This window comes from Galeopterus variegatus, unplaced genomic scaffold (genome assembly GCF_000696425.1).
Source record: "Galeopterus variegatus unplaced genomic scaffold, G_variegatus-3.0.2 Scaffold2031, whole genome shotgun sequence".
In the NCBI taxonomy this organism is placed as follows: Eukaryota; Metazoa; Chordata; class Mammalia; order Dermoptera; family Cynocephalidae; genus Galeopterus; species Galeopterus variegatus.
Genome location: NW_007728142.1, coordinates 306153 through 319081, shown reverse-complemented (window position 1 = coordinate 319081; position 12929 = coordinate 306153).

The window sequence follows — 12929 nt, the reverse complement described above, 5'->3', positions numbered from 1 at the left end:
GCCCAAACTCCTGGCCAGTACCTTCAGGCTGAGCCTCTAGACCTGCCCCAGTGCCAGGCAGGGTCCCATAGGCCCAAGCTCCAGGCCTGCCTGGTAGACTCATTCTCTGGGCCACTCCACTTCCAGGCCTACCCCAGTGGCCCCAGACCCCAGACTAACCCCAGCAGTAGGACAGCCCCAGCAGACCCGAGCTTCAGGCGGGCCTCAATGTAGGCCAGCCCCCCACAGATTCAGGCTCCAGGACTGCATAAAAACAGACACATAGACAAATGGAACAGAATAGAGAACCCAGAAATAAGTCCAGAGAAAAAGGTGCCAAAAACATATAATGAGGAAAGAACAGTCTCTTCAATAAATGGTGTTGGGAAAACTGGATATTCACATGCAGAAAAATGAAATTAGACCCATATCTCACACCATATATAATAGTCAACTCTAAGTATATTAAAAACTTAAACATAAGACCTGAAACTAAAACTACTAGAAGAAAACAGAGGAGAAAATCTCTATGACATTGGACTGAGCATTAATTTTTTTAGATATGACCCCAAAAGCACAAGCAACAAAAGCAAAAATGGACAAATGGAATTACATCAAACTAAAAAGCTTCTGCATGCAAAAGAAACAATCAACAGACTGAAGAGACAACTTACAGAGGACGAGAAAATATTTGTAAACCATACATCTGATAAGGGGTTAATGTTCAAAATATATAAGGAACTCAAAAAACTCAATAGCAAAATAAATAAATAAAATAAAAAATGGGTAAAGGTACTAAATAGATATTTCTCAAAAGAAGATATACAAAAGGCCAACGGGTATATGAAAAAATGCTCAACATCATTAATCATCAGGGAAATGCAAATCAAAACCACAATGAAATATCACCTTTACCTGTTAGAATGACTATTACCAAAATGTCAGAGGTTTTTTTTAATATGATTTTTTTGTTTGTTTTTCTTCTATAACAAATTTTATCATGTGAAGTTGCCACCAATGTCAACTTTATTTTGTGTGGATAATTTCTCCTAGTAATACCCGTTGTCAACTGGACTGTTTAAAAGCATTTCTTGTCTATTCCACTTTAAAAATGTGACGAGCATCCTAAGCTACTGCAGAATTTCTCTTCTGCCCAGCATTTATCTGCTTTACTCCCAATTAAACTCTTTGGTGTATTTCATTTTGTGTATTGCTTATGGTACATAATACATATAAGCAGAACAAAGAGCAAAGAGTAGCAGATGTCAAAACAGTGGGAGGAAAACTAAAATGCGTGGCTGAAAATGTCCTTTTTCTTAAGGGTGAAGCAGCTCTGGTTAAGCCCCAAACATAAAGTAAAATGAGGCCCATTACAACCTGGATTAAGTCATACTGCCACAATTTTACATAACAAGCCTGCTTAAAACCCACTGACCCAAAATAAAATTTATTTGTTTACAGGTCCATGGATTGCCGGTAGGTCATCCCACTTGGCTGCACTGGGCTGAACTGGACTCTAGGCTTTGCGTCAGTTTCAGGCTTGTTCCACATATTTTCACACTGGGACCCTGGTTTAATGAGCCATGGTGATGTGGGACATCCCCTTCTCACGGTGGACTCAAATTCAAGAAGGCAGCTGAAACATGGCATGCCTCTCGAAGCCTCTGTTCAGAGCTGTCACACTCTCCCACCTATATTCCAGTGGTTACAGTCAGTCACATGGTCAAACGCAAAGTTAAAAGGGTTGAAAGTAAATTCCTTTCACAGGGAAGCCATACCAATACTAGGGAAAGACAGAATTGTAAACAACACAATCTACCATGCAGACTTTCTTCCGTGAAAGAGGGTTGACAGTTCTATGAACATATAGCAGAACAAAAAAAAAAAAATCTATTCTGTGGTGACCCCGTGTTTCTGCCTATACAAAAAAAAAAAAAAAGTAAATATAATAAAATCAGTCGAAACACTTTCTGTGTTGAATTCCTCCTCACTGGGCGCCCTGTTACAATAACTAAGTCATGAAAACCCCCAGAGTGTTCCTTGAGCAAAAAAAAAAAAAAAGGGTCTCCTGATTAAGCTCCATTGAAAACAATGATTCCCTGCTGATTTTGCTTGTAACTGGAGACGTATGCTTCTCTATGCTTTTCCTTCCATCACCTGACAGTCCCCCAAAACAATCTGGTTTTGCAACCAGCACTCATCGAGCCTGCAGTCAAATAGCAGGTTGTTGGAACAACCAGATGGCAAGTGATGGGGCCCCCCTTGGCTGGGGAGCATGCCACTTGAGGTGAAACAAGTGGCACATTGAAGGAAGAAATCACTAGGATTTGATTGTAGGCTGAGGATAGTAATAAAGGGAGGCAGGGATCAAAGAGGCCTCTGAGATTTCTGTCTCGGAAGAGTGGAAGATTAGTGGTCTCGCTAAAAAAAAAAGGAAATAGGAAATATTGGAAAAGGCAGTCTTAATGTGGGAATCACTTGGAGCCAAGGTCTTATATTAATCCATAGTTGGGGAGAAACCTTTTGGTGATGTGGATTGAGAATCATAAGCAATTATCACAGTGTAGAAGGAGTTGACCTCTCAGTTAGCTCTGGCAAAGAGGTTCCTTTTTTTCCTCGCTCACTAACTTTCATTGAAAAGTAAGAAATACGTTCCTATAGAAATGAGGGGTCACAGTCTCTTAACTGACCTGAGTTTCTGGGTATTTGGAGAAACAGCAGTGTTTGGACCATCTTGAAACCTCTTTCTGCTAATGACATCTCCCCTCCACAGCCACTACTCTGCCCACCACTCCAAGTCCCAGTCCTCTGGTTCCCCCAACTGGAACTTGGCTCATGTCCTTTTAGCCTGGTTGCTTCTGTGTTTAACAGATTTAGTATCAATGACATCTCTTCTAGTACACAGGTTTCAACTGAGCTGGTCAAAATAGAAGTCCACCACACTTTTCAACTCAGAGTTAATTCCAATAGTTATCCTAACCCCCAAACTACTCAAGTTCCGAAAGACAACTTATGCCACTGTGTAATGGGACATCCTTGTATTTTAGATATGAGTATAAGGCAGCAGTCAAACCCCAGCATAAAGCACAAAAGTACCATAAACACACATGCGCACTGGATTCCTACCCTCCTCCCTACCCCTGACCCCTTCCTTCTTTCTTTCCACAGTTACATATTGAACACCTGCCATGTGCCTGGTACTGGGGATACAGCAGTGAGCAAAATGGAGTCTTTGATCTTACGGAACCTACGTTCTACAGAGGAGAGATCACATACATGCACACGCACACACACGGGCACTTCAAAAGTCCCTGGAAAAGTAGAATTAAAAGATAATACAAACACTTTCATGAACTTTTTGAAGTATCCATATATATTATATATATGTATTATTATTATTATTGTTAGGTAGTGATAATAGCTCTCTAGGAAGGTTGCCCCAGGGATAGTAAACAGCACATGCTAAGGCTACAATGTAATAGTTTTACATTTTAAGACTATTTCCTAAAGTTATTGTAAAATTTGCTTCTCAGTGGGAATGCTTGGTAAGTTTTGGAACTATGATAATTGTATAAACTGAATATGAATATCAGTGTTTAATTTCATTTTAAAAAATGTTAACTTCTACATTGTTCTCCGTGGGCTTATAATCTAGTTGGAGACAGAGACATACACACATAGAATAACAAAACATGAGACTATTTTAGAATGTAATCAACCCTATCCCCACCAAGAAATACATTCGGAGCTTCTCCAGGAAGGATGTATAAGTTCACAACAGTAGTTGCCTGGAAGACAAATAGACACCTATACTTCTCATACTTATTTTCATGCCAGATGGCTCAGATAAGGAGTCAGAGGAAAGAGGTAAAGAAATGAACTGGAGGAAGATAAAGAAAAATCTGAGTTTACATTCTTGTCTGTAGCAGCAAAGATGCTCCGGAAAACAGGATTTTATGACCACTAAGTTTGGAAAATGTTGTATTGAGAGATTTACAACACACGTCAACAAAATAAAGGTTCTGAGAAGTCTTGCAGGTTAAAAAGGAAAAAAAAAACTGTTTCCTCTTGTGAATTCTACTTACATTCTCATAGAACGTAAATTCGACTAGAAGCCAGTCTGCCTAAGAAATTCCATTAAGAAATGTAAGAGGAAAGTAATGAATTGAATTTTCTGCTAACCTCGAGAACTCTTGACTTTGAGCTCTATACTCGGAGAATTCAGATCTCCTCACTGTGTCTGGGGAAATTCACTGCCTGATATCTCCTAATTCTTAGGGAAAATGTCCTATACCCATGACACATGGTAACCAATACATCAAGAAACGTCTAAGTAAGCTAATTATGTCACGTTTCTCACAGACTCAGGATTAGCTTCCAGCTCAACTTAAACAGCTCAACTGTAAACAACTTAAACTTAGCTACTGTTGACCAAGAGGAGGTGGTATTTTCCTTTTTATCAAAAGAGTCAGTTTATCAGTCTCCCTAAAGGTACTTCTTAAAGTAAAAAATTCACTTTTTATTCCTGATTGTTAGATCAAGGCACATGATCATTCCAGTTATGTTTTTTTTCTGATAAAATGGAATTCAGGATACTGTTGCCATCGACAGCTTCCTGGGATGTTCTGAAGAAATGGGTCTGGATGCTATCTATAAGAGAGTTTACAATCTGAAACTGGTTGTCAACGCTGAGCAGAAAAGCCCAGCTGAGCGTGTGGATAAATACGACGATCCGTTGGAAAGTATCTTAAATTGGGTTCCTGGGAGCTGGTCCTAAAGAAGAATTTGTCTGGAATTTACTAAGCAAGTGCTCCCTGGAGAAATCAGTGAGGGAGGGAAGAAGCAAGACAGGAGAAGGGGAAAAACCAGGCAAGGCTACAATTCAGGCCAGAACCCAGGCTCAGCTCCACCCTGCAGGGGAACTCTGGAGCATAAATTCATCCTGGCCCTTTTTTCCTGACTGGAAGCAAAGGAGAGCTGGGCTTTCATATTTCCATATTCATCCACCTTTGCTAAGGGCCACCCCAAAGGGTCTTAAACCCAAAAGCACTTCAAACTCTGCACATACGGGCAAAGTGGCTCCAGGAGCCCAATGACAGGCCTCCAAAGAGAGTCAATGAAAAGGCTATTAAAATCAAAATCAAACAGAAACCAAGGGAGGGGTAAAGAAACGGTAAATGGATCAGGGAGATGTGGGCACAGCATTTACAGCATCTGACAGTAAGACGGTGTACAAGCCCATGTGGACCCAGCCTAATCATAACCACTGCATCTAGGCCACTAGATCTAGTTCAGTCTCCCTCCTCGTTCTTTCACTTTCAATAATATCCATCTGTTTGGGAAAAACACACACAAACCTAAGTGTTTTTCCTCTACTCTCACAACACAAACATCACAGACAACAGACTTCTGTGACCAAATGTGTAGGGATTTCTCCCCACTAGCAGGCAATCTATTCTCCAGGGGACACCAGCTGGGGGTCCTCTAACTCAGTTCAGTTTTGACCCTGTCTACCTAGAGATAGAGTCAGATCCCACAGGTTGAAGGTTCAGTCCCCAAGACTGCCCCCCTCCCCTTTCAGATGCCAGTCTCAAGTCCAGGCCAGTCTGGAACTTCTGACCAACCAGCTATGTATATAAATCAGGGTTCCCACAACCCCCTCCTTGGGTTCAATTAGTTTGCTTGAGCAGCTCACAGAACTGGGGGAAGCATGTACTTTTACCAGTTTATTATAAAGCATATTACAAGGGACACAGACAGAGTATGAGGGAAGGGGTGCAGAGCGTCTCCTCTCTCCTCCAGCGTGCCACCCTCCAGGAACCTCCACGTGTTCAGCTACCCAGAAGCTCGCCGAACGCTGTGCTCTTGGGTTTTTATGGAAGCTTCATTACATAGGCATGCTTGATTAAACCACTGGCCATTGGTGATCAACTTAATCTTCAGCCCCTCTCTCCTCCCCAAGGCTGGGGGGGGGGGTGGGACTTAAAGTGCCACCTTGGTCTTTCCTGTCAGCAGCCCCCATTCTAAGGCTACCTAGGCGCTCAACTCATTAGTACAATGAAAAGATGCCACTTTGGAGACTGTAAGGATTTTAAGAAGACCAAACATGTATTTCACAATATCACACCATCCTTTTCCTATGAAAATGAATACAATGTCACCAAAGGTAACTGTTCTTCCCCTTAAAGGGACAAACTCTTTCAGAAGAGTTGCTTTGCTTTTATAGCTCCTTCTCCTTGAGTCTGGATATAATAGTTCCTTTTCAACAATCCACCTCTACGTTTTATTTCTAATAGTATGTTTGCATTTTGCAGAGATGGGATGGACTTTTATGGAGAGGCCGGTTTGTAGCATTGACTGGCTTGCAGCACTGGAGGTGTGGAACTTGCTGCCTGAGTGCTGCTGGACTCTGTGTCACTTGCTCTGTATCCAAGTGGATTTCTACAGAGATGAGTAAATTTCGCTTTCCTCCAGGGAAAGTGCCATCTGTTAGTACTCTGGAAAGTAGCACTGATATATGATTCATTAGCTTATGTATATTCTAATATAATCTGAGAGTTAAAGACCATTTTTTCCAGACCTTTGTGGATCTTATGACTCATTTTGGAATATTTCCTCCTTATTTCCATTTTATTATTTGGCTCCAGAATCAAAATTAGAAGCTGAAGTGAATATTTTATGGCCCACACTGTCTCTTGGTTCTCTATGCATAATACCGAGTATTTGCAATTAAATAAAGGCAAATGAAGGATTTGAAAAAGTAATATCATTCGAAACTAAAGCTTAGAAAATGTTGAATTTCCAATACTTGGAGTGTTTGTGAACATATTACCCATATTTTCCTTTAGAAGCAGGAATAACATTTATTACACTGGCCTTCACCCCATCTCATATTGCAGACCCTCCAAGGCTGTGTAAAACAAACCCCCCATGTATTTCTGGGTGTGCTCCATGCCTGATTGCAAACAAATATTGTTGGAACATAAGTGGCTGCCTCCGTTTTCTTCCCTTTCCACCTCAACTCTTCTCAGTGACATCTATTAAGGTGTCGCTCTCATCTCTGGAATCCCCTTCACGTACACTCCTGTTGGATACTGCTGCTTCCTGGCTAATATGCCAGAATCCTCACCCAAAACTAAACTTAGGAGCCAGTGAGGAAGTACCAGAAATTCTGGAGCTCTCAAATCTCTGAAGCTATCTGTGTTTCAAGCAGAAGTTCGGAAATAACACTTCTCCAAATTTTATATTGCACGATGTTTCCAAAATATTATTAAATATTAAGCTTTAGTATTTATTGTAGTGCTTGCTTCCAAGGCTCCTTCCTTCTAGGCCAAAAACATATGGAGGAATTTGGATATAGACCAGAAAAGACAAAAGAGGGCTTCAAGGAATTTTTGCAAAGTGGAAGGCAAAGTGACCTCACTCTTTGCTTTCTCAGTAAAATCTTCACTGATTCCCAATACTTTTAGGATTACTTCACAGCTTTGATGGAAGAACAGAAGGCAGCAAAAAGGGATACTATAATGTGCTGAAGACGTGAATATGCCCCACAAGGGAACCTCACTATGTATGTGCTTCATGAGTAAATATATTCATGGAAAAAAGGGAGTCTTCTTCTGAATATAGTATTAAAATGGTTTTGGGGAAAATTAGCTATTACTCTTCAGACTCAAGTGTCAAGTGCTACGAAAACCATAAATGCATCCCTTTGTGTAAAAATATATTTAAAACGTCTCTGTCAATCAGCTTCTTCCCACCCACCGTGTGTTTCTCCAGCTCCCACACTGGCTTGGAGAATGTCAGAGAAAATGTATTTCAAACTGTCTGTCAGAGTAATACAATGCTTTTGGTACTGCTGGCTGTGTCGTGATGAACTCCAATTATAAAGGGGGAAAGGGGGTGATGAGATTGAACCATTTGCTTCCATATTTGGCTAATGGCAAAGAGAGGGCCAGACTCCTAGCAGGACAGGAAGAGAGATGAAGTCAAGAGGAAAATGTTGAAAAGCCTTGGAATTCTTGAGTCAGGAAAATCTTGTGAGTCAGTGAGATAGTACTAGGAAGTCAGAGTATCATCGACACTGAGGAGAAGAGGTAGGAAACGAGATCATGCAATACCACAGCAGAAGTGTCTGGTAGCTTTGACTATGTTAGGAGTATAATTTTCTAGTACCATAATAGCCACTACCTAGCATACCTTCCCAAAGCTCAGTCACTTAAAACAATAAGCCTACATTTATCCATGTGTCTGGGGGTTGGCAATTTGTGCTGGGCTCAGCTGGTGATTCTTCTGCTCTCAGCTGGGCTCTCCACATGTGTGGGGGAGGCTTGCTGTTGGCTGATTGTGACTGGTTTTACCTGAGGTAAGTGAGTACTCAGCTCTGCACCATGTGTCTTCCCTCCTCCAGCAAATTAACCCAGGTATTCATGGCAATGATGGAGATGAAAGAAACAGCAAGCTTCAATACACAAGGCCACTTCCAGCCTCTGTTTGAACTGTGGATGCTAGCATCTATAGAGCACAGCAAGTTACATGGCTGAGCCCAGAATCAAGGGGCAGGGCAGGTTTCCCATGGTGGGAAAGTACCATGCTGCAAAGTCACATGTCAAAGGAGTGGGCAAAAGGAGGTGAAAATAATGGGGTCTTCTTTGCAATCTACCACATTAGTCATTCTAGGCTTATGTTGATTCATTATCTCTGTTATCAGAATTTCATAAGCAAAGCAGTGACCAGGAAATCTTCATGCTTAGAATAAAGCTGAGTGACCAGGAAACCTATTGGATGAAAGATGTTTTTAACCAGTGGTACACAGTAGAAAACTAATATCAATTCTAAAACTAACACCAATATACCTCAATTTGTTTTCTTGGGGTACCCTTAAACAGAGAATTCCACATTTGTTATTTAACATTTGCATAACACTTGCACATGTGCTATGTGCCTTACAGCAACATTTAGGAATTATCCTCACAACAGCCTGGGGAGAGCCATGCTATGATTATCTCAGTTTATTATGGAAGTGGTTTAGATGGCACATGTGTCCCAACAAGACCAAACTAAGTAATTGAAATGTGGAAAGTTTCAATGGTCCCTTGGGTGTTCAGTTTATACAGGCAAACACATTTCTGGCTGAACCGACTGATTATTAGACTGAAGTAAATAAACCTAACAGATGTTTTAGCAGTATGTTTTCACAGCTTCAAAGCATATTAATAATTTTTAAAACACCAATATATTCACCTCTGATTGCAATAGATGAGTCAGGGTTACAACTGATGACCTATAGGTTTTAGATGTGGTGAATCCGTCCGTGACCTAAAATATTAACCCTCGTGAACTTGAGGTGTCATACTGGGTTCCTCTGGAAGCAGATCCTGAGACAATTATTCCAGGGAAGGTATTTGATTTGGGAGATGATCTCAGGAAACACTGGAAGTGAGAAAAGGAAGGGAAGTGGCCAATAATAGGTGTATTGTTATGCCGGCTGCCTCTTTAGGCAACTGGAGTTTACCCCATGCAGAACTCCTGAGAACCATGTAGGATGTGCACCTCAGTTACCCTGCCTGAGGATGAAGGGGGCTGGGATATTGTATCCTGAATCTTGTGGGTCATCGGCTGACACCTCTCCTTGGGGTGTATTAATTTCTTGGCACTTATGGCCTGCTATGTGCTTGGGCAGAGTATCTTTCTGCAGCTTCAGAGAAAGCCCTCAGTGAGATTTGGCTGTGGGCCACTGGAAGTAGATGGCTGTTCCAAACTAAGGCCCAACGGATACGAGCAGAGTATGGCAAAGTTTGCCACACATACTTAACATCGTAACGCATTTGCTTAAGTGTAGAATAGAGGCATAACTGCCCAAGCCCCCTGTCTTAAATAAAACAAAAGAAACAAGGAGAACATAAGTAATAAGGATGGAGGGACGGAGAAGTAATGTATCAGTCAATATCCAAAAAGGAGACAGAAATCACTCCCGTTATTTGAACCAGGAAAAGTTAACCTAGAAAATTAATCTAACGTAACTAGTAGAAGATGGTTAACTAGAAAAAGAGGTAAGAGAGGACTCTAAGGAGTCCAACAGTACAAGTACAAATATCAGCTACTATCTCTAAGCTGAGGAGAAGTGTCCAGTAAAGGAGCTAAGGATAGGAGAGGGGTCCCTCCATCCTCAAGGCAGAGATTCAGATGAGGCCACCTGAATATTGATATTGTGATATATCTTAGTCCATTTCCTGGCACAGAGCTCCTAAAACACCTGGAATATCCTGAGTGATGGATGTCTATTGTATGCTAATGAGGTGACTGATGGGCCCTAGATAGCTTCAGAATGGAGACAGGTCACCAGAAAGACCAAGGCTTGATTAGAAGATTGAGTCTTTCAGCCCAACCCCCCAACCTCCAGGAAGAGGAGATGAGCTGAAATTTAAATTGATCACCAATGGCCAATGATTTAATCAATCATGCCTACATAATGAAATTCCCATAAAAACCCAAAAGGACTGAGTTCGGGGAGCTTCCCACATGGAGGTTCCTGGGGGATGGCACACCCCCAGGGAGGGCAGAGATGCTCCACACCCCTTCCCACATACCTTGCCCTATGTATCTCTTCCATCTTGCTGTTCATGTGTATTTTTTATTATACCCTTTATTCATAAAACAGTGAGCCTAAGTAAAGTGTTTTTCTGAGTTCTGTGAGTCACTCTAACAAATTAACAGACCCCGAGGAAGGAGTCGTGGGCACCTGAGATTTATAGCCAGTTGGTCAGAGGTATTGGTGACAACCAATTTCTCGTGACTGGCCTCTGAAGTTGGGGGCAATCTTGTGGGACTGAGCCCTCTTCCTGTGGTTGACAGTGTCTAGGTAAATGGTGTCAGAATTAAACTGAATTGAAGGACACCCAGCTAGTATCTGCTGCAGAATTGCTTGGTGTGTGGGAATAAGTCCTCATGCATCTAGTCACAGAAGTGTTTTTTTTTTTTTTTTTTTTTTTTGTCTTTTGTCTTTTTCCGTGTCCGGCAACGGATCGCAACCCTCGGTGTTTCCCCCGTACCGGACCGGGGACCGGCAACGGGATTGCAACCCTTGGTGTTGCTCCCGCGCCTCGCTCAGCCAGTGAGCGGGAACCGGTCTGTATGTGGGATCCGAACCCTTGGCGGGAGCGCTGCCGTGCTTCCCAAGCGGCGCACTTATCCAGTGCGCCACCGGGCCGGCCCCGTCACAGAAGTGTTTTGTGCTGTGATGAGTGTGTGAGAGGAGAGTAGGAAAGCACTCAGTTTTACCTGTCTTGTAGACCACCACAAACAGGGAAGATGAAACTACATCTCCTGCAGTAACAACCCTGGGGAAGATTCCCTAAGTGACCCTTTGATGCTAGGTGGTGGTCAGCACATGAAGGGACAGACAGCGGGGACCTTCAAGCTGTGTGTTCAAGCATTGCACCAACACAACTGCACTGAAGCCACTCAGTCAGTCTTCCTATGTAGAATCCCTTTTTATCCCCCCCATGCCCATTACTCATCTTGCAAGGCCTACCCCAAATGCTCACCACCTCCATAAAATCTTCCAAAATCCCCATGGATACAATTACTTTCTCAGGGCAAGATTAGTCCTTATTTTTGTACAGTTATCCTTTTTTATTGCATTGAATATTATATTAGACCGTTTCTGTTGCTTATAAAAAAAAATGCCTGAAACTGGGTAATTTATAAAGAACAGAGGTATATTTGGCTTGTGATTCTGGGACAGCTGCATCTGGTGTGGGTCTTCTACTCATGCTTCTACTCGTGGCGGAAAATGGCAGGCAGTTGGTGGGTACAAGCAGATCACATGGTGGGAGGGAGCAAGAGAGATAGAGGAGGAGGGAGGTGCCAGGGTCCTTTAAACAACCAGCTCTCATGGGAACTAACAGCGGGAGAATTCACTCACTACCCACCAACACAGTGCTTTAATCTATTCATGAGGGATCTGCCCCTGTGACCCAAACCTCTCCCAACATTGCCAAGTTGGGGATCAGATTCGATCATGACTTTTGCGGGGTAAAACACATCCAAACTCTATCAAATATTATAATGTATTCCCATGAATCCTGATTATTTATCTGCCCTTATAAGGCTAGAGACAGTTTATTTTTTAACCTTGTAACTCCTTAGAACAGCACTGTCCAATAGGATAGCTGTGTGCCATGAGGGGCTATGTAAGCACTTGAAATGTGGCCAGTCCAAACTGAGATGTTCTGCAGGTGTAAAATACAAACTGGATTTCAGTGATTTTTGTATGAATAAAAAGAATACAAAATATCCTATTAATAACTTCTTTATATTGATTACATGTCAAACTAATATTTTGAATGCAATGTGTTAAATAATAAATATATTAAAATTAAGCACTGATTTATTTTTACCTTTTTAAAAACGTGGTTACAAGAAAATTTAAAATGATGTGAGTGGGTCACATTTGTGGCTCATATTTCTCCTGGACAATGCTGCCTTAGATGATCCACATATAAGTAGATACTCAATAAATGTTTGATGAATAAATTGACGAAGCAAAACATCTCTAGAGATTCTGGAATGTTTGAACCTCATGGTCCAGTATGGTTTTTTCCCTTCAGTTTGGGGACCAAGACATGGTCATCAACTTTTTTATTGTACTCAAAGTACATGTAAAATTTAAAAAGTCAAATACTACACACATCACTTCATAAAAGAAAAAAAATTAACACTCAAAAGCAGGCAAGTTAAAAGGAACGTTAAATTGTGGTCAACGTTACACAATTATTTTACAACAAACTAAATAGAACATATATTTAAATTTTAGGGTGCAGAACAGTGCAGAATAAAATGCCACTCTGAATTCTGACATTGTGAGCAATTGTTTTTTTTGAGGGCAGCTATGTCATGGGACAACAGGAAGGAGATATGTTTGGCCCAGCTGGTTTTAGCTCTTCGTTTTG